This window comes from Chinchilla lanigera, unplaced genomic scaffold (assembly GCF_000276665.1).
Source record: "Chinchilla lanigera isolate Chin_1 unplaced genomic scaffold, ChiLan1.0 scaffold00014, whole genome shotgun sequence".
NCBI classification, from domain to species: Eukaryota; Metazoa; Chordata; class Mammalia; order Rodentia; family Chinchillidae; genus Chinchilla; species Chinchilla lanigera.
In genome coordinates this window covers 1,010,801-1,036,608 of record NW_004955415.1, presented here as the reverse complement: position 1 = coordinate 1,036,608, position 25,808 = coordinate 1,010,801, and positions in this window count along the sequence as shown.

Genomic DNA, 25,808 nt, shown 5'->3' with positions numbered 1-25,808 from the left:
ATGAAAGAGTTCATTAGGTTCAATTTAATTTCCCAATGCCATAGTGTTGGGGGGTGGGGCCTGGAAGGAGGTGTTTGCGTTATAGAGTAGAGCCCTTATGGATGGATTAATGCCTTTCTTTTGTGAATGACTTCTTGCTTTCTCAGAACTGGAGTAGTCACCATGAGAGTGGAGCGGGGGTTTTTTGTTTTGGTTTGGTTTGGTTCTTTTGAGACATGGGTCTCACTGTGTTCCTAGGCTGGCCTTGAACTCATGAGTCTCCTATATTAGCATGCTGAGTACCTGAGATTCAAGCATGCACCTCCATACCTGGTTTGAAGGTAACTTGTTATAAAGCAAGTGCATCCCTCAAGCTCACTCTCTTGTGTGTGCCCATTTCTACTTCCTTTGAGTTGAAGCAGCATGAAGCTCTCACTAGATACAGTCACCTGAACCTCAGCATCTTTGCTTCCAGAACTGTGAGCCTTTTCTTTGTAAATTACCCAGTCTCAGACATTCTATTATAGCAACAGGAAAACTGAATGAGATATACAGCAAATACCTCCCTCAGTTGAAAGGACTAATGCCTTTCTTTTATGTGCCCATGTTTTTAAAACCAAGACCATGGAGTTATCTGGTTTTCTTGATTATAGGCCAAATGACTATAAACAAGTAATTGTTAAAGGTTGCTGTAAGTTCTAAGAATGTCTCAGACTTCCATTAAAAAGGCTAGCTGGGGGGCTGGGGATTTAGCTCAGCGGCAAAAGCGCCTGCCTGGCAAGCGCAAGGTCGTGACTTCGGTTCCCGGTACCAGAGAAAAAAAAAAAAAAAAAAAAAAAAAAAAAGGCTAGCTGGTATTGGGTCCCCATAAACAAGAGCTTAAATGAAGATTCAGAACTAGTTGAAGAAGTCAAAAGAACAATACTGTAGTTTAGGAAATACAGCTTCAGGAAGTACAGCTTATCAGGAGAGTAGGATAAATGTAATTGCCATGAGGCCAGGGGCTTTATTCATTTTGTTCATTGCTGTAGTACTAGTACATAAGGCGGTGGAATTTATTAAGTAAGTGTTGAATGAATGAATATATGACCATGAAAAATTGGGGGCATCTCAGGTAGATCAGACAGGAGGGGAGCCAAGCTAAATCAAATTAGATGAACACTGCTCAACTTCAAGTGAAATTAAAAGTCATCAAACTAGAAAAGCCCATGCTGTCTTTTCCAGGATGCAAGGAAGTGTTTAGGTCCAAGGTTAGTTGGACAGAAATATTTAGACCAAGGACACTGAGAAATATTGGCAGTCCAATTGGACTCTTGATAGGCTATTTATGTTTGTTGCTGAATAACAAAGTTACCCTAAAACAGCAATTTATTTTGGAGTCCAGAAACAAGCTAACTGGGTGGTTCCAATGGCGGTCTCATGAGAGGGTGCTGTCAATAGCTAAGGGCACAGTTAATGTGAAGGCTTGACGGGTTAGAGAGTACACACACACACACACACACACACACACACACACACACACACTGGGAGAGGGGGAGAGAGAGAGAGAGAATAGACATTGCAGTCTTTTATAATCTAATCCCAGAAATGATATCCCAGTATGTCTGTGATATTGCTCACACATGTGAGGATGAGGACTGTTTTAATGTGTAAATAACAGTAAGCAGAAATCTTCAGATTCTGGCTCTTGCAGTGACTGTGGGCTGTCTTCCAAACACTGGTATCTGATTCCAGCTCTCATTTAGTTTATAGGCTAAGTATGACTATAGTAATACTTGAATATTTTTAAAAACATTGTCTATACATTAGAAATAAAATCCAAATATCTCTCTCATAGATTTTTTGCTACAAGATTTGAAACAAAATGTAGAATGATCTTACACTCATATAATTTAGGGCCTAATGTCCAAAAATTGTTTCCATTCTGACATCTCTGGATTAGTCTTACCTGTTCTAGCTGTAGGGAGGAGCAGAAAAAGTCACCTTTTCAAGTCCTTTTTTATTAATTAATTTTCTGAGGGTAAATTCTCATAGTCACTCCTCATTTTTTGACTTGTATAATCTCTTTTTGACATTACAATTATCCTCACACTGAGACCCCTGCAAGCCTCTAGTAACATCTTAAAAATAGAAATAAATCTGTATTTCCATTTAGAGCATTATATCCACTGCAGTCTCTCAGTATGTGCAAATAATTCATCTGACAAGCAAAAACATACACTTGTGTCTTGCAGCAATTGGGGAGCTGTCTGTACTCAAATTGGCAAGGCTTTTTGTGGGCTGAGAGACATAGACGTTCTCCTCTGTGGAGGGTTTCTGTCTTTTCAAGGCTTCATGGGGAGTCCTCATGCATCTGGTTTAAAACCCTCTTAGAGTATACTAATAGGCTCAGCCAAGCATTCATCCTGAGCAGGTTCCCATGTGTGGATGATGTGGGGATGCTGGATGGGCAGGGCCCCATCGTATCTCCTGACTGCCAACCTGGCTCCTCACAAGGAGTTAAGCTTTCCCTCTGCACACAGAGAAGCATTACCTGAGCAAGCAACACTTAATTGCTGTTTTAGAACCAGCAGGGGGATTGGTATTTGCGGTGATCTAATAGTTTTTTTCCACAGCTGTTGTTCTGATCACATGAGGGTTATTGGTAGTTCTTATAATCCAAATTTTCCAGATCCTGGCAATTGTAATGATTGGAGTTGAATTTAACCTTTAAGCCATTTTGATCCTTAGATCCTTGAAGCCGCTGGACAATGAAAGTTCATGTAGCTAAACTTCAGCTGTTTTGTACAACAACATGGTAAATAATAGTTGCAGTGGTCTTTTCCATTGCTTAGATAAGTTCCACTAGTCCTGCTTAACAAACTTGAGCTCAGCTTTCCGAGTTTGTCTCTGGTGATGACATAATTCTTTACAATAGAGCTAATGTAGGAAAACCGGCTTCTTGTTTAAAGGGGCAGTGAGGTTTCTTATCACACTTTTATTCTGGTTTAAATTATAATTTATTTAACATATTCTTCAATAAATCCTATTATAAAGATGTTATCCAAGTGATCTACTCTAGTTAAGAAGCCATTTCTGTCAATCCCCTGGATGCTAAGAAAGTTATGATGGAAAGGACTATTTTTATTTAATTTTCTGGAAATATTACTTTCATTTAACAAATGAAAAATAAAACAAATAAATATTTTGGGTGAGTATATTCTTATAATTCTCTGTTCTTGTTTTTCTTCAACAATTTATTGCCCATGATTTGTCTCATTAGCATGAGGTGGGACTGCTTATCAAAATCCAGTCTACTTAGTAAAATCCAGTCTGCAAGGAAATCACACAAGGATTGTCTTACTTTCAACAGAATGTACTTAATCTTTGTGTCTAATGCTCTAAGAATGCAAACCAGAGTATCCATTTGGGAGTGTACATTTGGGAGCATGGTTGTAAAATATCCCCAACAGAGGATCTCTTGTCCCATGTTCCATTACTGCCACCATGACTTAAAAAAAGAAAGCACTTGGTTGTTATCAATGCCTTCACAATGATCACTTTATAGTCATCTGGTAACATTTAATAAGCACTTATTGAATTCCTACTTCGAGCCAAGCAGAAAAGTAGGTGCACTTAACAACAGATGTGTAGCACAGTTATTAAGAGCACGAGTTTTGAGATAGGGTTCCTATTTGTGGCAAGCTAATAGTATAGCATTGGCAAGCTACCAGACTTCTCTATCCCCTGTTTTCTTCAGTTTTAGAATGAAGATAATAAAAATATCTGTGGAAATTAAATTAACATGTATTGCATTTAGAACAGGACTTGGTGTATAGTAATGCTATATATTTTACTTGGGGGTTTTTATTATTAAAAATAATCATAATCTCAGTAGATTATTTTCATTTAAATTTCTTCCTGTCTACTCCTTTATATAGCCTCTTATAGTTACTTTTTGTTAAATTTAAATTTTCATGAGAGCTTTAAGAATTACAGAACTTTGTAATCTGAGATTTTTACTTTATAGATAAAAACCAGCCCTGGATATGTGATATGACTAGTCCAAAGTAAAACAAAACAAAACAAAAACTTTATTGGTTACAGTGCCAAGATTAATTTTGTGTTTATGCTTCCTGTATCTTCATTTTGGCTTAAAGGAGAGTGTGGTGTAGATTTGGGAATCTCTCAGACTTAAGTCTGAAACCCCAGGCTTATTCTTCTTTTGCTTCCACTAACTTGTCCACAAATCACCATCCATCCCTCCACACCAAAGCTAGAGGTTGTGGCCTTGAATGTCCTTTAAAAAGAATTCTGACCATATTCCCAGTCCCTAGCATTCTTATAGCAAGCACTAATGTAACAGCAAAGAAAATGTAACCCTACCCTTTTGTAGGGTCATTCATTATATTGATGATAGAAACCCATCCAAATTAGCTTATGCAAAAAGATTTCTAGAACTGAAAGATGTGAGAAACAAGCCTTGAAAAGTCTCCAGAAGATTAGAATGAGGAGTTCACTTTGCATAGGATTCTCTTTCTCTCATCTCTACTAGAAAAGCAGTGTTGCTTAATTCCCTCAGGCCAGGTTTCTCTACTTGGTATGTACATGGCCACCAAAAGCTCTAGACTCATGATGGTATAGCTGCTGGTTCTTTGGCAACACAGTTCTGGCTCACACTGTGTGCTCATCACTGTCGGGGGAAGGGGTGAAGCATCATGACTGGCCCAAGCTGAGTCATATGCTACAGCTGATTCTCTGGGAGTGGGATATCTTTGGAGTAGAAGGAAGACAGTGGTACAAAGGAGACAATATATTCTCAGATTAGTTTCTTTGTGAGGTGTCAATTCTCGTTCTATAGATGTGTATAGAATCTAGCTTTCAAATTAATTTGCTTGCAAATAAGGAAGAGTGAATATGTACTCTGCTAAATATTCTAAATACTTCATGTTCTATAACCTACATCCTAGCTTCTGAAAATGTGAGCAGTAAGGCAACGGGGAGATGGAATTACCAACCATCCCTTTCTGAATTAAATCTTTCTCTGACATCTGTTGTGGTGAGGTTTTTTTTGTTTTTGTTTTTTTCTTGCTGTGTAGTGCAGGCTGGCCTTAAACTCACATCGACCCTCCTCCCTCAGCCTCCCAAGTGCTGGGATTACAGGCCTGTGTCACCATGGCTGGCCTTGTCATCGTGAGATTTAAGAACCCAACACAGCCTTCACATTGCAAATTACACAATATTTATTGTCACTTATCATTTTATTAGAGCTTATATTTGACCACACATGCTTGTTTATATACCACTTTAAGAATGAGAAAACCAAGAGACTAACTTATTCTTGCTTACATATTTAATAGTAATCATGAACTAGAACTGGATTTTTATCTTGTCAAAGATTCCTCATATTTTGCTAAATTGAGGCAAGCAAGTGTGTTTATTTTTTTCTTGAATTTTCTGGCAAGAAAGGCATTGAATACAGTGTACTATCAACTGGGTTCATTGTATCTGTCAACATGTATTTGCTGAATAAGTGAAAGTATCTTTACTCATAAATAAGATAGTAAGACACAGGGAGGTTGAATTTGTAGAGATGAGAAGGGGTGGGGCAGGGAGGAAAAGAGGTGGGTAGAGAAAATAAAATGATCACCATGCTATGTGTATGTGTACTGATTCCTCAAGATGAACATGGTGTATTGCACACACACACCAATGGTAAAGAAAAGAGGCATTCATGAAAGAGGACTTCCAGAACTGCTTCAGAAAGTGGCAAGAAGGGTGGGATACTATGTTCAAAGTGAAGGGGTATAAATTAAAGGTAATTAATATAATAAATTAAAGGTAATTAATGTGTCTTTTACGGTAATAAAGTTTCTAAAAATTTAAAATGTGTCTTTATTTATTTCACAGAGTAAAGCCTTGACAAGGTGGGAAATAGAAAGGAAGATCTGTAGAATTCCCTTGGTGTGCATCCACCAGGGCTGGCATTCTCCTGGAGTACTGGCAAAAGGAAGTTTTCCCTTATTTTCTTTCCTGATTCAGATTGCCAGATCCTTGTGTTTGATTTTAAATTGATATGACAGCACGTCCTGTTTACTTGGGTTAGTTCACAATTATTCTTTTTGTCTTCTGTTCTGTAATACAAGGGTTACTCTTTTCATACCTGACCGGGTGCTAAACATGTCCTTTCTGTATTTGAGTTTGTTTAGTTCTTGCAAATATGTTTCGTAACTCTGTTTAACAACCCAGTCAATTCACAGAACTGGGAGTAGGGGATGGGGAGCAGACTGAAATTCTACAAGCTCTTTTGCTGAGCTGTTAATTAAATGATTCATTCTATATTAAGTGTTAACTCTAAACAATCCATAAAGGGGTCCAACTTACTAATTAGATCAAGCATAAACGTTCTCACTGACTGTTTTTGACTTCCAAAATCAAAAGGACTTGGGAATAGTTTTGCAAAGAACCTGCTTCTGTTTCAAAACTGGGAAGCTGCTTACCAAATCTCAGATAAATTAAAACATAAACCGTGTGCTTCATAGTTATCAGTGAAACCAGTTTTTAAAAATGACACCGTATAACCCAGTAGCTGACAATAGAAGTATTTCTTCATTGGCCACAACTAACCCTTTTCAACTAGGATAAGAGATGAGATTCAATCTGTAGTTTTACCTTTGAAGTTCTAAGCTCTCTGCAAAGCAATGAACTTACATTTCACGGAAAGGAGAAGCGAATCCAATCTATAAGCAGTGGAAAATTCCCAGGTGCCATTTGTGGAATTGTTGAATTTGTGATCAAAAAACGTAAACTATGACTGTGTGGTGCCCTATGTGTCACCTCACATTGTTACGTAACTATAAATGTAAATATTGGCCTTTATAAATGCTGACCTTGTACCTAAAAGAAAAAAGGAAAGTTAGCTCTACATGTAGGGCTTTATTCTTAGGTTCTTATTCATTATATGCTTCCAGTGTAAATGTTTTCACATTTGATGGCTATCCTTTAGTTGTGGGACATTTTCCTCTAAAATCTTAGTGTAGTTTTGGTAATGTCCTCAGACATGAGCCTTATTTGAGGTACTTTTAGAGGTTCATTTCATCTCCCTTGTCTTCTTATTTAATTTTACTTTGCATTTTTTTTGTTTTTATCTATCTTCTTTACATACATCATTTCTGTAATTTTTGTAAATTTTCTAATTTTGTTATCCATACTTTTTTCCTTGAGTCTCATGGCTCCTCTGAAGTTCTCTTTTTGGATGTAAAAGATGAAAAAGGGAGGCACTTACTCTCACTGGCCCTGTTAAGTTGGCTTTTGGCATGCAGTCTTGAATTTTTCTAGCAGCCATTCTAACAATTCTTCTTTGTGTGGAGAAGACACCTCAGTTTCAGAAGTCTTGAAAACAATTCTAAGTTCTATTAACCCATGTCACTGTCCTTACACTTAAAGTTCAAGGCTACCCTGGGCAACTTAGTAATAGTCTCAAAAAATAAAAAGTGCTAGGGATGGAGCTCAGTGGTAGAAATCTTGCCCAGCATTTGAGAAGCCCTGGGTTCAATCCACATTACCAGGAAAAAAGAAAAAGGCAAAGAAAAAAAGAACACAAGAGGTTTACATAGATAAGGGAAAAATGGAGGGTTAAAAGCTGGCTTTCATACCTTACTAAGGGAGAATGAGTCCACCCAGCTCCCATTGCTTGTGGCTGTCATGTAATGTCACCGTTGACACCTGCTTACCTACTTTCAAAAGAGGCATTGTCATAGGGTTCTAGACTGACCTAGACCCTGCCTGTGCCAAAGAGGTGGCTAGAGGGAGCCCAGGATCACTGTTTGGACACTAGCCATGCTTGGCTTTTTTTATCTCTCAGCCCTTTAGTGACCCCTGGTTTGCTAGGTTGAGCTCATTTGGTCTTTGTCCACTTGTAGACTCACGAAAACACCTTCCTTTTGTTTGGGAGGCATCCAGTTTGAATTCACGCTGAGAAACCATCTTCAACCTCTGCTCTGAGGGACAGTAACACAAAGGTATTGTATCTTCTAAAAAGACTTCAGAGTGATTGAAAGGTACTCAAAGCTCTCCTTTCATGGAGGGGAGGAACACTGTCCCCAGGATATGATCTGTGGTGATAAAAACTGATGTTACAGCATTTTGCTAGGTTCTCCACTTGATTTTAGCCTAAAGGCTGAGAAGAGATGCTAGACTCTTACGTAATTTGTTTCCTAAATTTTGAAAGAGCCATTAATAATTATATCAGGACTCCAGTCATAAAGTAAAGGGGGATGTTTGCTCATTCTAATTTTCTTTCATTAAGCAAGGAAATAGAAATGTAATCTCTGGTAGGCCTTCTGGTAAAAAGGACAAGAATCTGCTAACTCTAAAAAAAATAATCAAAGTTTGTTTTCAAACAAAAGTGGTTTTTATGTCAATCATGCAAAGTCCTATAACTCTTATTTATATAACCACCTATTATTGAGCATCAATTATATACCAGGTGATATTAGCCATGAGGGTGGACATATGTATAAACGCTATTCCTACCCACTGTTTTGAATTAAAAAATCATTTCAGCAGTGCACAGTGGCACATACCTGTGATTCCAGCCACTACTGAGCCTGAGACAGAAGAAATGTATGTTCTAAGCGAGACTGGACAACCCCTTTTATTTATCTCAAAATAAAAAATGAGAAAGGTTAGGAGTCATAGCTCAGTGCTAGAGCCCTTGCTCAGCATATGCAAGGTCCTGGGCTCAATCCTGAGTACCCAAAAAAATAAATAAATAAAATCCAACTTCCATACCTGCTGTTTCCTGGGACGTTGCTGATGTCCCTTATATTGGACAATATTAAAATTAAAATTGTTTGATGTCATAGAATGACTATTGGCTAATTCCTTTGGTATAATTTTAAGTTTCTTTTTATGCAAACAATAGCTGAATTAAGACTTATTTAGACTGAGGCTATACCAATATTTTTTCTTCTTAAAATTGGAAAATGTGCTAACGCAAAAAACTACATACTGCTTTAGCATTAGCATCAATCATTGGTGGAAGTCAGTTTTAATTCCTACTTGGTACTTTATTCTGTGACCTATGGCAAACTCCTTATCTTCTGGTTTCCTCATCTGTATAGAACTCAGAACAGCTGGGAATATAAAGCAGGGTTAGAAGCCTCACTGTTCGAGGCCCTAGGTGGTTGTGAGGATTAAATACAGTGAGCTGTTGAAATGGCTAACACAGTGCCTACGTACAGTGTTAGTGTAGTAAATGCTACTCCTCATTGCTTCTTCTTCCCCACTCCTTCCCCCAAATTCTACCTACATTTCACTTTACACTCACTGGGGCAATTTTTTTGGCTAATGGTTCATAAATTACATCTGTAAGTAAGAATTTTGTACTTTGAGACCAGGAAAGACTTTAGAAATTATCTACATTGGAATTTTGAAGGAGTGTTCTGCCTGGGCTCAGGTTCCTGTGGGGCATCTTGACAAAGGCTGCAGAGTTGTTGGAGCAGCACAGTGGCTCGGACTCTGACCCTCAACCTCCTTTTACCTAAGGAATGCCCCTTATCAGTTTTAAATAATAAGAGTTTCATGAGATTTTAATTTGAGAATACAAAACAGTTCTGTCCTCCTTTACCACCACCACTTACAAAACAGAGTTCTAAATATAGCTTTGGGCAATACTTCACTTTATAAGACAAATTAGACCCAGAGTCATTAGAGACTTCAGGGTTTGCCTTTCACCTTCTGGCCCACTAAGATTGTTGAACTTCCCTCTTGAAGCGTTTCCTTCCAACTTCCTTAAGGCTGCTCGACCAGTCTCTGTGTTAGACTGCTCTCTTACAAGCCTGTTTAGTAAACTTAATAAATTTCAGTTCTCCCAAAAGTTTCACAATTCTTCCGCATTAAAACCTTCTCATGAGTGTTGACACAATTGTAAGGCATCGATGAGTGCCAGGACTCTTAAATTTTATTATTCAGTGTATTTAGATTTCAAAAAGTGAACAGATCTATAAAATATTTTAAGAGAATTACTCAAATTATAAATAAAGATATGCTACTAAACATTGAAACGATGTAGAGATGGAAAAAACAAAACCCAGAAATGTTCCTTCACCCCTTGCCCTTTCTCTGAGCAAAAGCTAACTAATCCCTAACCTTCCTGTTGGTCCACTGTTAAAATTTTAAAATATAGCTTTCCAGATGTTATTCCACGTATCTGCATTCACACATAGTTTTTGTTTCCCCGTATAAATAAAACCCAACTCCTCATACAGTTTTATGTTTTGATTTTTTTCTTGTGAAAACAACACAGACATGGTTCCAAGTTGATATATACATACTGATGCTTTTAAAATTCTTTACCTCATTTCCTTTATATTTTATGATATGAATGCCACTAAAAATGGGCAAATATATGGTTTTGCCCTTATTTTTTGCCATGACAAATACTTTTGCAGTGCATGTTTTTGTATTTTACTTCATTGTACACATTTGAAAGTATATCTCTTGAAGAAATATCTGGGAAATTCTACTCAATTAAAAATTTTGACAGGTGTAGACAAACTGTCCTCCAATTTCTACATTAATTTATATTCAGATCAGTACACTTGAACTAATACAGAATAGTTTAACTTGATTTTTTGTCCTTTTATTATATTTTAAATTCATGTCTTTAAGTTTTTCTAATTAGAAAGACAAAGTGACGTATTTGTTTATTGGCAGTATTCAATGCTTTTGTCCGTTATTTCCATTTGCATTTTTCTGTACATGATCTGTTTATATTGTTGTGCATTTTTGTATTCAGTTGACTTTTTCTTATTGATTTATCACTTTTTAAATTTTATTTTGGTGCTAAAAATTGAACCCATGGCCTTGCATATATTTAGCATGCACTCTACCATTGAACTATACTTCTAGACTGTATATATTTTAATCCTTTTTTATACACGTCATATAATTTATTTCAATTCTTTGTTATACATATTACACATATTTTCCCTTAGCTCAGTATTTAACTTTTAACTTTATTATGGTCCCTTTGATGATTCATTTGATTTCCACAAAACTGCACTTGGCAACATTTTCCTTTATGGCTTCTTCAAGTCATGTCACCTCTTCCTTCCTAACCCAAATACTTCTCCTCACCTTTCTTTCTATTATTCTTGCCTAAGACATTATCCCCTCTTGCTAGGACTACTGCAGTAGTCTCATAATTGATCCATCAACTTCTGCTCTTTGCTCTCCACAACTCACTCTTCATATTTCCCTGATTTAAAAATGTTTGTCAGATATTAATGCACATTTAAAATTCTTTAATTGATATACATTACATTTAGGAAGCAGTTAAAACTTCTTACCTTAGCTTAGCAAGTCCTAAATCATCTGACCTACCTCTCAGACTTAGTCTTGTATGGATACATGCTTCAGCTACATAAGCATTTAAATTACTCAAACAGGCTAAATTGAGTCTTTGCTTATGGCCTTTGCACTAGCCTCCCTGAATAGAAGTCATTCCTTTCCCGTCTCTGAGTGACTTACTCCTTTGGCCATTAAAATCTTGATTTAATTTTAATGTCTTTCAAGATTTTCCTTCAAAAATAGCTAATGTCACCCAGGATTATCACAACCAATTGTAATTCTCACAACACCACATATCACTATTTAGTACTCCGTTTCTTGGTTGGTTGGTAGTTGAATGATTAATCTACTTATTTTGACATATATATGTAAAACCAGTCACCTACTTATTCATACAGCCATCTATATACCTACACTGTACTATTCATTTATCCATTTATCCATTCATCTAACCATCTACCCATTCATCTCTTCTCTTGTACTTTGACTAATACTTTTTAAAATTATTTTCTGCCATTTAAGTAATATAAATGTATATAAAATTGTATAGTGTTCATATAATTTATCATCCAAACCATAACACTTTTGAGAGTAAAATGAATTATATTGAGAAAAGAGATGTAACTGGGGTCTACCCCAGGCATGTAGTTACTCAAATTAACTACCAGAAGTTTCTTAGAAAATTATAGAAGCTTTAAAACATTTTAATATTTGGTATACTTTATGTGTATTTATTGTGGCTATTGACTATTCTAATACTTTTATTCTTCATGAATTTTATATTAATAATATTACATTCACATATTTCTATGTTAAGCATTTTCTTGGAGTTAAGTAACATTTGCAGCAGAAATAATATTGTTCTGAAACATATAACTCGGTCAGAAATCACACTGTTAAGAAACATAATATATTACTCCATTATTTTGTTTTAAAATTATCTTTTTTTCATGTGGATCCCACATAATTTTCAAAGTTTTTCAAAATTATTTCATTTTGCTGATACAAATGTGATTATACTTTTTTTCATTTTTTCTTATTATTATTGGTACATAGGAAAGCTCTTATTATTTGCTTATTTCCTAATGATTCATAGTCCTACTTCAGGTTTTTTTCATTCCATGTTATTTATGTAGGAAATACTGTATATTTGTGCTTACAGTTGAAGACTGCATTTTTCAAAGATGGCTACAACAGTATCTCCCACCCACATCCTTTTCTGAATATGACTTTGCTAGTCCTCCACAAAGAGTTCTCTTTCATTGGATCTGGGCTTAATCATAACCAATAGAATGTAGTAGCAGAGATGGTGCCACAGCTGAGGCCAGTTCCTGGACATCAAGTTCTCTGGGAGCACTGCCCCTCTAGATGCTCTTTGGGGGTGCTCTGTGGAGGACCACTGGGATAACCCCCCTGAAAGAAGACAGTTTGTCTCCATCGTGTTTCACCTTTGCCCTACTCCCATGTACTGATTTACACAGAACTGGCTAGGGAAATGCTCTCCCCTCAACTGGCTTTAAGCAGTGCAGATGAGTCCAGCTGAGGTGCTAATGTGTAGCCTTTAAAGCAAAATGACAGGCCTATGACACTCTACCTATAGCTCCCTACTACTAAGCATGAGCTAGGCCAGCAGACACTGCACTGTCAGCTGGGACTGAGCTTTGAGAAAGAGACAGTGAGGTCTCAGGGCAGTAAAGACCAGACATTAGAGGTGAAACAGCAGGTCCAAGACATAAGATACTTCCTCAAACTGTATTATGCAGATTCCTCCAAACTTAGAGGCTACCTGTTACCAGAATCTGGTACTCTGTCTACATACCTCTCTGTGTGTTGCAGAGGTGCTATTATGCCTTCTTCCTGGCCCAGATCACAGCACTCGGTGCTTTTCCCAGTCATTCAACCCTGAGCTACTCCCCTCCTCACAAATTATTAAAACCTGGGTTCAGCTCTGGGTCATGGCCTTTGTTCTGGCTAACCTTTGTTCTGCCTGGACTTAGGACCCCCTTGGCTCCCCACAACTGCAGATGTGTCTTTGTCTCTTTATTCTCACTGTGGGTTGCTTTAGAAGTGGTAAATTGAAATTTACTTGCAAGAATTACAATAACTTTTTCCTGGATTACAATTTATAAACAACTCCAAACCCCAACAAGGTCTGGACAGACTCCTATAATGCTCCTCAGCATGCAGATGACATGCTGCACAGAGAGGCTACATGTAGGTGTTCTGATTCTGAGTCCCAGCTAAGCATTCTGGCCATCCTTGCGCAGTCAGGTACCAGACATGTAAGTAAAGAAGCCACCAGATGATTCCAACCCAAACATTTCAGTCACCCCCAACCATACTTCTTAGTGGAGGCCTTGGATATTGAGGACAGGCCATCCTCACTGGGTCTTGTCTAAATTTCAAATGCTCTAAATTGACGAGCATGAAGTTTGGGAGTGTTCGTTGCACAGCAATAAGTAAACAGAACACTGGATCAGTGCACAGAGTAAGGACGCAAATACCTCTGCTACTGGTTAGCCTTGAGATCTTCAAAATATGGATTGAGTTTTCTTGGAGAGGGAGTCAGATTTCCTCATCTGTGTCAGGAGGACAGTATTATCTAATCTTCCAAAGTCACAGAAATTGGTGAAAGTTAAATGAGAAAATGACCTGAAAATACTTTGAGAAAGTGGATCTGAAATGAGTACAAATAATAACTGTGAATCAATTTATATTTTTTCCTAAGACCAGATAGGCTTCATGATTACCCTGGGCAGAGCTGGCCTCACCCTGCAAGAAAAGTGATCCTGGCCCCATGCAGCATGTCCTCCATCTCCAAACTGAAAACCACTCTCTGCTCTTGCTAAAACAACTGCGATTCATCGTTGGGAAAAGATTTGTGTGGTTCCAGTCAAAATCAAGGAAATACAGATACTGCCAGTGTGATAAGGTAAAACTAAAGCTGCTAGAGTATCTCACCCTTGTTGAGGTTTTTATTTACAACCCAAGGTCACCGTATTAAAAGGAGCTGAAACTGCATGTGCAGAGCTGCCTACTGAGTTACGGTCAGACACTGGCTAACATCGTTTCGATCTCCACTGCAAAGTGCCAAAGCCATCAACAAGTAAACCAAGTTCACCTATTTCCATGCAACCCAAGTACATCAGGGTTAGGTAAATGGCCTTTGGAAGAATACTTAGAGGAGATCTGACTCTCAGTATTCTGCTCTTGTTTTTTTGTGTGTGTGTGTGTTTTGGGGTTTTTTTGTATTTTTTTTTCCAAGTCTGAGAAAAGAATGTGTTTCTGTAGCTGGGTGTGGTGGCACATGCCTGTAATCTCAGCACTTGGGACGCTGAGGCAGGAGGATCACGAGGAGTTTGAGGCTAGGGTGGGCTACATAAGCAAGTTCAAGGCCAGCCTGCACTATATAGCAAAACCTTTTCTCCAAAAAGAAAACTGTTTATACAGAAAATGAAAAGATTGGAGCTTCCTGATTTTTTTTTTTCAATACTAGGGATGGACCCCACAGCCTCCTGCCTGCCAGGGAAGTACTCTGCCATTGGGCTACATCCCCGGCCTTTATTACTATTTTTTTAAATTTTGGAAAAGGGATCGCACTAAGTTGTGCTGTCCTGAAACTTGCCGTCCTCCGACCTCAGCTTCGTGTGTACCTGGTATTACAGCTGTGTGCCACCAGGTTGAGCTTCCTATTTTTTGTGCCTTCATTGTTTGCAAAACCAATACCTGCTCAACTCTTTTTTAAATTAATTCTTCTCTATCTAAAACAATCTGAGCATCCCCTTCAGTTTTTCTGTCTAGCACTGTACTTAACAATTTTATAGCTGTAAATAGGCAAGTGAACAAGACAGGATTTAATACTTAAAGATAGTATAAGCTACCAGAAAGAACATTTGCTTTTTGTTACGATTTTAGTTCAAATCTTACTGCACCCGGCTAACAGCACTACTGGCACGTTCTGAAGCTTAGAGATAGAGCAAACAGGAATAATATTTACTTCCTTATACTGCAGTGAGGAGTGAATGGTCCCTCAGGTCTGGGGAGACCAAAATCGTGTTAACATTTTTACCGCAGTTCACAGTGCTCCCGGATTAAATCCTCTACAAGCATTGCTGCTGAATATTCCAACACCCTCTTCCCTCTTTCCTAATTCCTCCTAATTTTTAGAACTGCTCATGTTTTCATATATGTGACTCAATCCATGGAAAATTTGGAGGAAAATGGTCTTTTAGCCTGTGCATTCAGCACCTGCCTGATGAGCTTCAAGCTGGAAAGTAGGAATACCTTTCTGTCTGTAATCTTATTTTCTTCCTTCTTCCCCAACTTACCTTCCTGCTCAAGTTCATAACTTAACAACCTCATACTTGTATTCAAATAAACTCATGAAATAGTTTTGGGAATTGGTATATCTTCCTCTTTCTAGGCACAGTCAGACCCCAAGTTCTCATTTGGGCTTATGAGGTACCTGGCACACGAGGGCCTCTCCAAAGACATGATCTCATTTTACACTAAGAGGGCTCAGTGTCACATCCAAGATCACAGGGGCAGTATTCTAACTCAATTCCCATGACACCAGGGAGCCTCTCCATGTGCGACAGTTACAGGCTCCAAAGGTAAACTGCCTGCCTTCAAAGCAAAAGTCAGCTGCTTGCTTCTTTGTGGCTTTAGACAAGTCTATGCTATTCAAAGGCTGTTTTTTCATAGGCTGGTAGCTACCTTCCACGGTACAGACCTCTGAAGGTCACCTTGCAAAATCTGATGCCTTCCTACTGAGCAGGAAAAGTCACCTATTTTTCACTCTTGGCAAATATATTAGTGTACTTTTCCCGAGTAAATAATAGTTCTTTGTGTTTAATTTCTACTGTGTATTCATAATTTCCATTGTGGGAAACGTCATGGCTTAACTTAAGCCTACCTCATAGGATTTCAGATTCATAGGATTTCCTTTTATAGGTTGTTAAAGCCCTGGAATATTTCTTGGGAACCTTGACAGGGACAGGTAGATAGTGCTGTCACACACCTACATACAGAAAAATGCATTTTTAAAAATTTCCTATCCAGAGACCAGCCAGTCTGGCTTCAGGTTCATGCAGTTAGTGTTGGGGGTCAGCCTAGACAGCTCAGGCAGCTGATTGCTGTGACAACCTCCATGGAAATCCAAAAAAGGACAGGTTGAAAATGATTGTAATGTTGATTTCCAGCCAAGAAACTAATGCCTGCATTTGTGTAGTCAAAAGAGAAGTGTAGTCAGTTACAGTAGTCCTTCAGAAACCTTTTTATTAGGGCAGGCTGCAGGCTTCCCTAAACCTCAGCCAGATATTTTTAAACTCTTTTTAAGGACTAACTAGTCCGCAGGCTCAGAAAACTATCTGAAGCTCTTGGCTTTATCCTGAATCTCTTGAGGAGATAGTAAAGTCAGAGTAATGTCATTTTGTGTGATGGTAAGGGGAATTCTGGTGAGTGGAAAGATGAGGCAACTATTACATTTTAGCTTGGATTTTTATTATTAGTTAAATTTGACAGAAAAATGTGTCCTGCAAAATTCCCTTTTGGGCTTTTTCATTGTCCTTTAGATTTCACTGCATTTCTATATCTTTTTATTCCTTTTTGGTAGACATTGAAACCTAAGTGAAACTCTTGTGAGAAACCATAGCTACCATTCTGGCTTACTCCTCCTAAATCATGGATAGACCAACAAATAAATATTTAAGACACAGCTAAACAAAAGAGATTGTTTTTCTTTCTTTTGAAAATTCAAAGGAATAGATTTAGAATGAAACCATTTTTAAAAATGAAGAACACCAAAGTATTCTGAGAAACTAATATGAACTTGGGCTGGCTCCTGTACTCTCTTGGCACTGTCTATTTTAGCAGCAATGACTGGCAGAGTCTAGAAATTCCTCAGAATAGGTAGGAAACCCCTAGCCATTTGAGTCATCATTCTGTGTGCTTTTGTTAGCTCCTGAAGCTTAGAAAGCAGGTAAATGCAGCTCTAGCTTCTTGGAAAAAAGAAAAAAAAATCTCCGACTTTCAAAAGATATTGTAGAAAAGCTCTCTCCCTTACCTTGGATTCCTTAAAATAATTACTGTAACACTTAACGTTTGCTTTCTCTGAAGAGAACTTAATTATTGGTAGTTGGCAAAAATAAGCCTCAGGACTATTCCGCACTGTGAAGTTTGCAGGGAAACAAGACTGTCACTCGAGCCTGATATTTCCATTAGAGTTCAAATGATTGATAGCCAAGCAGGTCACATTGGAGCCCTCTAGTCTCAATTAAATGTGACAGAAAATCAGTCCTGACATTTTAGGGGACAAATGTTCCCCATCCCTGCCCCGTCTCCCTGTATCGAAGCCTGGTGTTGTGGTCTATATTGATTTTAGCTCAATTTGTGCCGGGGGGAAGAATTTTCATTTTAAAATAACAGTAAGAACTGACTGAATGCTTACTATCTGCCTGACATGGTGGTAAGCAATGTGTGCATTAACTTATTTAATTCTACTCCACAAGGAAGGTAGTTTTCATTTCTACTTCACACAGGAAGAAAGTAGAGGCAGAATGTTCAGACCCTGAGCTGTATGCTTTGTGATGGCCTGGCTTGTTTTGTTCACTGCTGCATCTGGGAATCTAGAAGAATGCTTTGTTGAATAAATACTCACAGAGTGAATATATGCATGCATCCATTAGTGAATGAACACATAGACAATTCCAGGATTACATAGCTGACTGCAACCCAACTGGTTGTCTAACCTGGACACCTGTGTCCTTTGTGGTCTCAGCACTCATATGTTCAGGGAGTGTCCCCGCACTGTAACACATCTGTTTGGAAGAGAAAGATACAGCTACTTTCTCATTGTTATTGCCTTTGAGGAATCATTGGTTACAGCAGGACCAGATTAATTCCTCCTAGATTGTCATTGGTATGTGTTTAGCTTGATATAAACAGTCTGGGGGACTGAAGAAGTAACACCAGATAATGGAATCTGATAGAACTTTGTTTAACAACCTTTCTACTCCAGTTCTGTAAACGTCATGTGAATATTCTGAGGATTAAATAGAATATATATATTTCCTAGCATCAGTGCTTTACAAATACTAGGTATTCTGCAATCATAGTTTACCTTTTTCTTCTCTCATTGAGTATGAAGTTCTGTCATCTGTTTTTTGGATAAACAACAAATACTCTCTACTCTCTGTATTTCAAGTCCAATGTAGAGCAGAAAAACCTTCCAAATAAGGATGTTCACACCAGGGTGTAGAGAATGAAAATCTACTGAGTTTGTACAGACTATTCCCCTGCAGGTAAAATGTTCTCTTGCAGATATTTCAGCATGTATGTTAACACTCTGAGATAATTCTGGCATTGGTGGATATAGGGAAAAAAAGCCAAACTGACTAAAGTTGTGGATGTTGGAATAGAGCCTAATTAAGTAGGTTATGAAATGCTGTAGTATGGAGGACCACCTGGATGACTCTCCTTGAAAGAAGAGCAGTTATCTCCATTTTGGCTAACCCTGGCCCTATTTCCATGTATTGATATGTACAGAGCTGGCTAGAACTTTTCCTTCTCCTTTCAGTTGGCTTTACGCCATGCAAATTAGTCCAGCTCACGTGCTGATGTGTAGTCTTTGAAGCAAGGTGACAGGTCAGTGTTACCATACCCCTGTAACTCCCAAAAAACATGTGTGAGCTGGATGGGATGGAGAGCCATGCTCCACACTGTAAGCTGGGATCAAGCCTTGAGATAAGAGGCTATGACTTCCCAGGGCATAAAAAATTACACGTCAGAGCTGAAGCCCTGACCTCATAACATTAGATACTACCTCAGTTGTGTTATGCAGATTACTCCTTCTGCATATCCTTCCCTTTGCATATTGCAGAGGTGATTTGAGACTACTTTCCTAGCCCAGCTCACAGCACTCATGTACTTCCCACCATTCTCACAGTCACTTATCATCAAGCCACTCCTTTCTATACAAATTAATAAAACCCGGGTTTGGCCCTGGGTTGAGACCTTTGTTCTGGTTAGCCATCATTGTAGCTGGATTTAGGACCCCTTGTTCCCCCACAACTACAAATATGCCTTAGTGTCTTTATTCTCACCATGGGTTGCACTGGAAGTGATAGAATGGAATTAGCTCACTAGAATTCCAATAACTTTTCCATTACAAATACAAACTTCTTGGGGTGGGGATTTAGCTCAGCGGCAAAAAGCGCCTGCCTGGCAAGCGCAAGGTCGTGAGTTCGGTTCCCGGTACCGGAGAAAAACCAAAAAAAAAAAACACAAACAAACAAACAAACAAAAAACAAATACAAACTTCTTGGACTGCAGTGAGGATGTGGAGGGGCTCGCTATACTGTAGGTAGTGTGTAGTTGTTTTGAGGCGAAGGAAGGAGGCCTATTCAGAATTTTATTAAGAGGAAGGATTAGAATTAAACATTACAAAGAACTCAAATTTTTACCTAGATTTAAGTAAATGTACATATGGAGATAAAAATACTTACCTGAAAATATCCCTTACAGGGAAAAAGAGGTGGCTTTCTAAATGTATTTGAAATTCTTTTGCACTTTTTTCTTGAATACAGCATCTGAAATTTTTCTAGACTGAAGAAGGGAGGTGTGGGGGAGAATCCAGATGGGGAGCACAGAAGCAAGGTCCAGGAGCTCACTGGGAAGGTGGTGTCACCTGAGTTGGAAGCTTTGGGTATGATGTTCATCTCAGCTAAGCCTTGCAACCTAAGATTTTTTGAAATAAGCTTAATTTTAAAAAGAGGAGAAAAGGGAAAGGAGAGAGGAGGAAAGGAGGAAGGGGGAGGGGGAAGAAAGGGAAGACAGGAGAGAAGGAAGGAGAGAGGATATGTGTGTTAAAGTACCTGCAAAAGAGCCCTTCACAGACATGACTGCTGAGCACCTGAGCTTAAGAGTTTCCACTTAAACTCACAGTGCAGTGGTGGCGAACCTACAGCACTCATGCAACAGCCAACTGTTTGTTGTATCATTGAGAGCTCTAAAAGGTTCACCATCAGTGTTACAGTGTGCTGCTCTGAGTTCACAGTGTGTTGAAGTCTAAATTTGCAAGAATTTTACATCCCAAATAGGACCTTTAGCCAGGCCTGGAGCAAATTCCCATAGACTGGGAAGCAATCTTTGCCCCTAGAAACTGCTGTGTCAGCTGCTGGTCACCTGAAGGCTTAGTACCCGTGCTTTATCTGTAAATGTCTTGGAGATTTGAACAACTGAAAGAAGATCTTTAGTGGAATGTATTCTCCTTAAAACAGAAGATAATAAAGCCAGATTTAGGAGTGAGAGTTTAAAGATAAAGCAATTGTGAAGTCCCATTTTTCTTGTCTGCTTTGAACTACTGCATAGGAAACTGTGTGAGGAGTCCTGTTGGCTGTGTTTGCATCTTATTTCCATGGCTACTTCACATACTTTTCTTTTGATGATGATCTTTTATTCTTTTATTTATCTTTTTTCTTATTCCTGCTGTTTTAATTCTCATTTGTTGAATTCTGTTCCCATCTCCTTTCCTTTTTTCTTTTTACTACATTACTACAAGACTTTAAGACTGATAGATTTAACATCCTTTTTCCCCCACTCCTCCAAGTATTAAGTGCGGGAGACTTTTACTTGAGAATTAAATTAAATTAAAAGGCTATTCCTCTGAAAACTTTTCTCAAAACTTGTAATATCCTTTGAGGTAACCTGATAAAATTAGGTTGTAGCAAAACAATGGCTGTGCCTTTCAGCACTGGAGATCTTTATAGATCCCAAGCAAAGTGAGATAAACTTGTTTTCTGTTAGTACCATAGTAACCATAAAGAATAATGAACTAAAATTTATAGGTGACTCAATATATTACTGTGAATGTAATAGTTGCCTAAATTATCAACTCAGTATCTTTATAATAGATTATCAAGCTTTATAGGAATACTAAAGATCTTCCTATTATTCTTATCTCAGTCTTGAGTACATAAGATAACTTTAAATTATTCATTCACAGTTAAGCCAAAGCATTTGATACTCCCCTATTGTCTAGCATTCTCTTCCTTCTGTAACTCCTAGGAAGTGACAGTAATGACAAATCCATAATACAGGATATATGTCTTGCTTTGTTGGTTACATTAACACTGGGGGTTATATCTTTTTCTCTTTTCCAAGTAATCCTGTTGATTTTTTCTTCACCAATTTGCCTTATTTATTACACAAACACCTAGTGAATGCCTCCAAGGAGGGCATCAGGTATATGCAGGGCATTAGAAATACAGTGAACAGACCCACACAGCCAGATCATCCCAGAACTCAACATCTGCTTATTTTTTTTAATCCCTTATTTCTTACCACCTTCTCAATGACTCTTAAGAAGAAATGCTCACTCCTTGACTTGGATATTGACGCTGTCAAATGCTGCAGTGTTAGGCTCCTGAACATAATGCCTCCTATTTAAAGGCTGAAACAGTTGGGTTAATAAGAGTATTTCTTAAAATCAATAATGTATCAAGCTTTGTAAAGTATGCACAAGGTATAAGTCATTAGATATACGATATTCTACAAGTTAAACCTATAAACAATCTTTGATGAACATATGTATACAATATATATTTATTTTAAAAAACTATTTTTGAGATAGTATCTAACTCAAAATAGAGATTATGATTATCACATAATAAATGGATAGATATTGTTTTTAGTTTTAGTGTATTTTGAGAATTCATACAATTATGCCATTGTACTAGTCACTTTTTTGTTGCTGAAACACCCATAATTTAAAGAAGAGGTTTATTTTGTCTCATGGTTTTGACAGATTCAATCTATTGTTAGTGACCTCCAACACACAAACAACCTGGCAGAAGGGGAAAGCAGAGGAAGACTGCCTAATCTGTGGCAACCAGGAGGCAGAGAAAGAAAGTGGAGTCAGGGACAGAAATATAGCCTTCCAGGTAACACCCTCAGTGACCCATGCTGTACTTCTGAATACATGAGACTTTTTTTATTTTATGAAAAAAGGTAAAACAAAATTTCATAATGAAATAATAGGAGAATAACTATATTTAATATGTTGCACATTGTTATCTTTAAAATAGTTACTCAGAGTATAAGATTTGGGCATAAAAAATTCTCCAACTGATATTAACACAAACCTTACTTTTTAATGAACTAAAAGACACTAATAGTATAACTGATTTGCATTTTTCCCTTTTCCTTTCTTAGCCCCTGTCCCCCACCCTAGTTCCTTTTTCCTTTTAAACAATTTCTTCTTGTTTCACAATATCTATTGTACATTTTAGGCCTTGTTTACTCTTTCAGTTTCTCATACCAGGGAGACAATACAATGTTTACACATGTGAGTCTGATTCATTTTACTTATGACTATGGCCTCAAGTTGCATCCATTTACCTATAAAAGTCTCAAGTTTATCCTTCTTTATGGCTGAATAGTACTACATGATACTTTTGGTGGACATTTTAGATCTACACTGTAACATTTTGCCCCTGGCTGTCAGGATCATGTCCATCTCATTATGCAAAATGCATTTAGTTCATCTCTGAGAGTTGCCCATATCTTAATAGGTCTGCATTGCTCAAAAGTCCAAGTCCAAAATATTCTCTGAGATTCAGTGCAAACTCTTAGCTGAGGGGCCCTGTAAAAACCCAAAAGAAAGTCAAACACTTGCAGCATACAATGGTACAGAATAAACATCCCTTCCAAAAGTAGGGAATAAAAAGAAAGTTATCAGACCAAAGCTAGATGGAAACAAAACATTAAATCCCTGTAGCTTGATGTCTAGCATCTGTGGCAGTTTGTGGTGAGATATTAACTCCAAAGGACTTGAGAAGTCCTGCTCCTGTGAACTTGCTGATTGCAGCCTTTCTTCTTACGTAGGCCTTGCTTATTGCCTGTACCCTTCCTGAGCAGACATCCCACATTCCTTACATTTCTGATTTCCTGCCATCTCCACTGCACCTTCATCTTCACTCTCACAGCTTCTTTTATATCACCCTTTCAGGAGTATATTGTATGACCTCCCAGGCCTTCCTCCAAAATCTAGGTGGAAGCCTCTATGACCCCACAACTCTTATATCCTACATACCTGAAAATTCAGCACCACATTGGTGACACCAAGTTTCGTAGCTAGCTGAAGCAGTAGCTTGGACCTCTTGGACTATGGCTGCAGCAGCTTCTACATTCCTAGATGGCCGAACTTGGAGATATACTTCCTTTGGCAACCCTAAATGCACAGAGTTCCCTGGGGCTCTCTTCTCAAAGAAAAGTCTTTCAAAGGAGTGATAGTGATGACAAATCCCATTTAAACCCTTGAGTCTGTAATGGGTAGAGTCTGCCCATTTCCTGCAGTGACCTCAAGACATTTTTCCTATTGTCTTGATGCAAAGTAGCTGGCTTCTTTTTAATTCTAATCTTTTCAGCAACACTATCTTTACCCCCAACTTTATAGATGTATCTTTTCTGGCCAAGCTATAAAATTTTCACCTCTTTCAGTTCTGCTTTTTGCCCCTTTTTCTCAATATAGATCTGACTAAAAGTAGTCATCAGTAGTCATACCAAAGCCTGTGCATTGAACTGCCTTGAAATTTCCTCTGCCAGATTAATTGGTTCATTACCTTTAAATTTTTATTAGTACATATTTGCCTTACATAATGATCACATTCATCATAGGGGATTTGTAACTGTATGTTATATGTCTTAACTCTTTTTTTTCCGATTCCCCTCCACTCCCTTCAACTCTTCTTCCCCTCCTGTTGTGGTTTGTGCCTTGATGTCCCCCCAAAGTCTCATGTGCTCATGGGTAAGAGGGGCAGGCTTTTCAAGGGCAGCTGAATCTAGAATTTGTGATTGGTTCATTGTCTAGTGCTGAGATTGGCATTGTGAGTGCCACACTTGCCGTAGGGTGGATAGACTGCATATAATACAAGGGAGGAAAAGAAGGTTGTTCTTCCCCTTTTGCTCTTGTTTTTGCTGCCTTCTACCACCATGAATGGCTACTCCTCAGCCATGCCACCCTGCTTTGGGGCCAGCTGAATATGGAGTGAAAACTCCACAAACTGAGCTAAATAAACCTTTCCTTCCTTAAATTTGGGCATCAGGTATTTTGTCTCAGTAATGAGAAAAGTAACTATGATACCTCCCTATTTATAAAAGCTTTGTTTCCATTTTCCCTTCCATTCTCTTTTTTTAAAATCCCCTCTCCCTTCCCCACTGTGTTCCCCTTCTCATTTGAATATATTCTTCCTGCTTCTCAATATGTATCCCTCATTTTTCTCCTTTTGCTCCTTATTTATCCTTTAATTTTACTTATTCTAAGTGGGTGTGCAGTTTTGGTTTGCATTTTCTTGATGATTATTTTAAGCACCTTTTCATGTTCTTTTTGGCTTTTTGTATATTGTCTTTTGTGTAGTGTGTGTGATCAAGACATTGTTATTTAAAGATGTACTCATCTTTTCATTGTTGATTTTATGAATATTTTATCATTATGGATTTAAAACCTAAGTTAGAAATACTTACATAAATATTGTTTCCAAGTATGTGACTTTTTCTCACATATTCTCCAAACTTATTGCCATATCCTATTTCTGTGATTCATCTCAAAATAATTTAGATTTCTTGAATAGAAAATCTAAGAACTCAATCTTCCTTGTGTTTAATAGTGTAGGGTCTTATCCCTCAGGCATAAATGCAGCATGCCTTTCTAATGAAATAGGATAAAGCCCAGAGAGCATAAATAAATTGAGGATAAAATTTAAAATGTTTCCTTATCATGCAAAGAAATACATATAATTATTGGCAGAAATCAGGAGACAATAGCTAGGGAGAGACACAGGAGAGGGGCAATGTTTAGTAGAGCTGGGTTGATAGAGAGCTGGGAGAAGATTAATCAAGAAGTAAGAGGAAGGGTTCACTCAGGAAGGATGTATGGTATTTTACCTGGTTGGGAGAAGAAGGATGTAAATATGGAAATATATAGATAAAGAAAAGAGGGTTTGTGGTATAGTCTGTCAAATGACTTTGATCTGAGTAAAATACAAGGAAAAGTCACTGCAAAAACAGAGAAAAGCATGGACTGGGCTTGGAGTGTGAGGGTCCTGGATTGCAGTTGAAGTATGAAGAGATGAGAGAAAGGACTATGAACCAGAAGTGAGGGCAGTGATGGGTAAGTTGACCCATTCACTGTTTGACCAGACCATCTGTCATAGCTCTCTATCAGCGAAGGAGAGCAGAGGGTTGTATAGAGTTGAATACTGAACAGTAGACAGAATAATGAGACAGGTGGTGAGGCCTCTTGGACCCAGGAAAGACCACCACTGAAATAACAGGCCATAAGTTTATCCTAGGGGGTGAAGAATTCAGTGTCAGAGGGAACTGACAGAATGGAAGAATACAGAGTTCTGGGGCTGGGGATTTAGCTCAGCGGCAAAAGCGCCTGCCTGGCAAGCGCAAGGTCGTGAGTTCCGTTCCCGGTACCGGAGAAAAACCAAAAA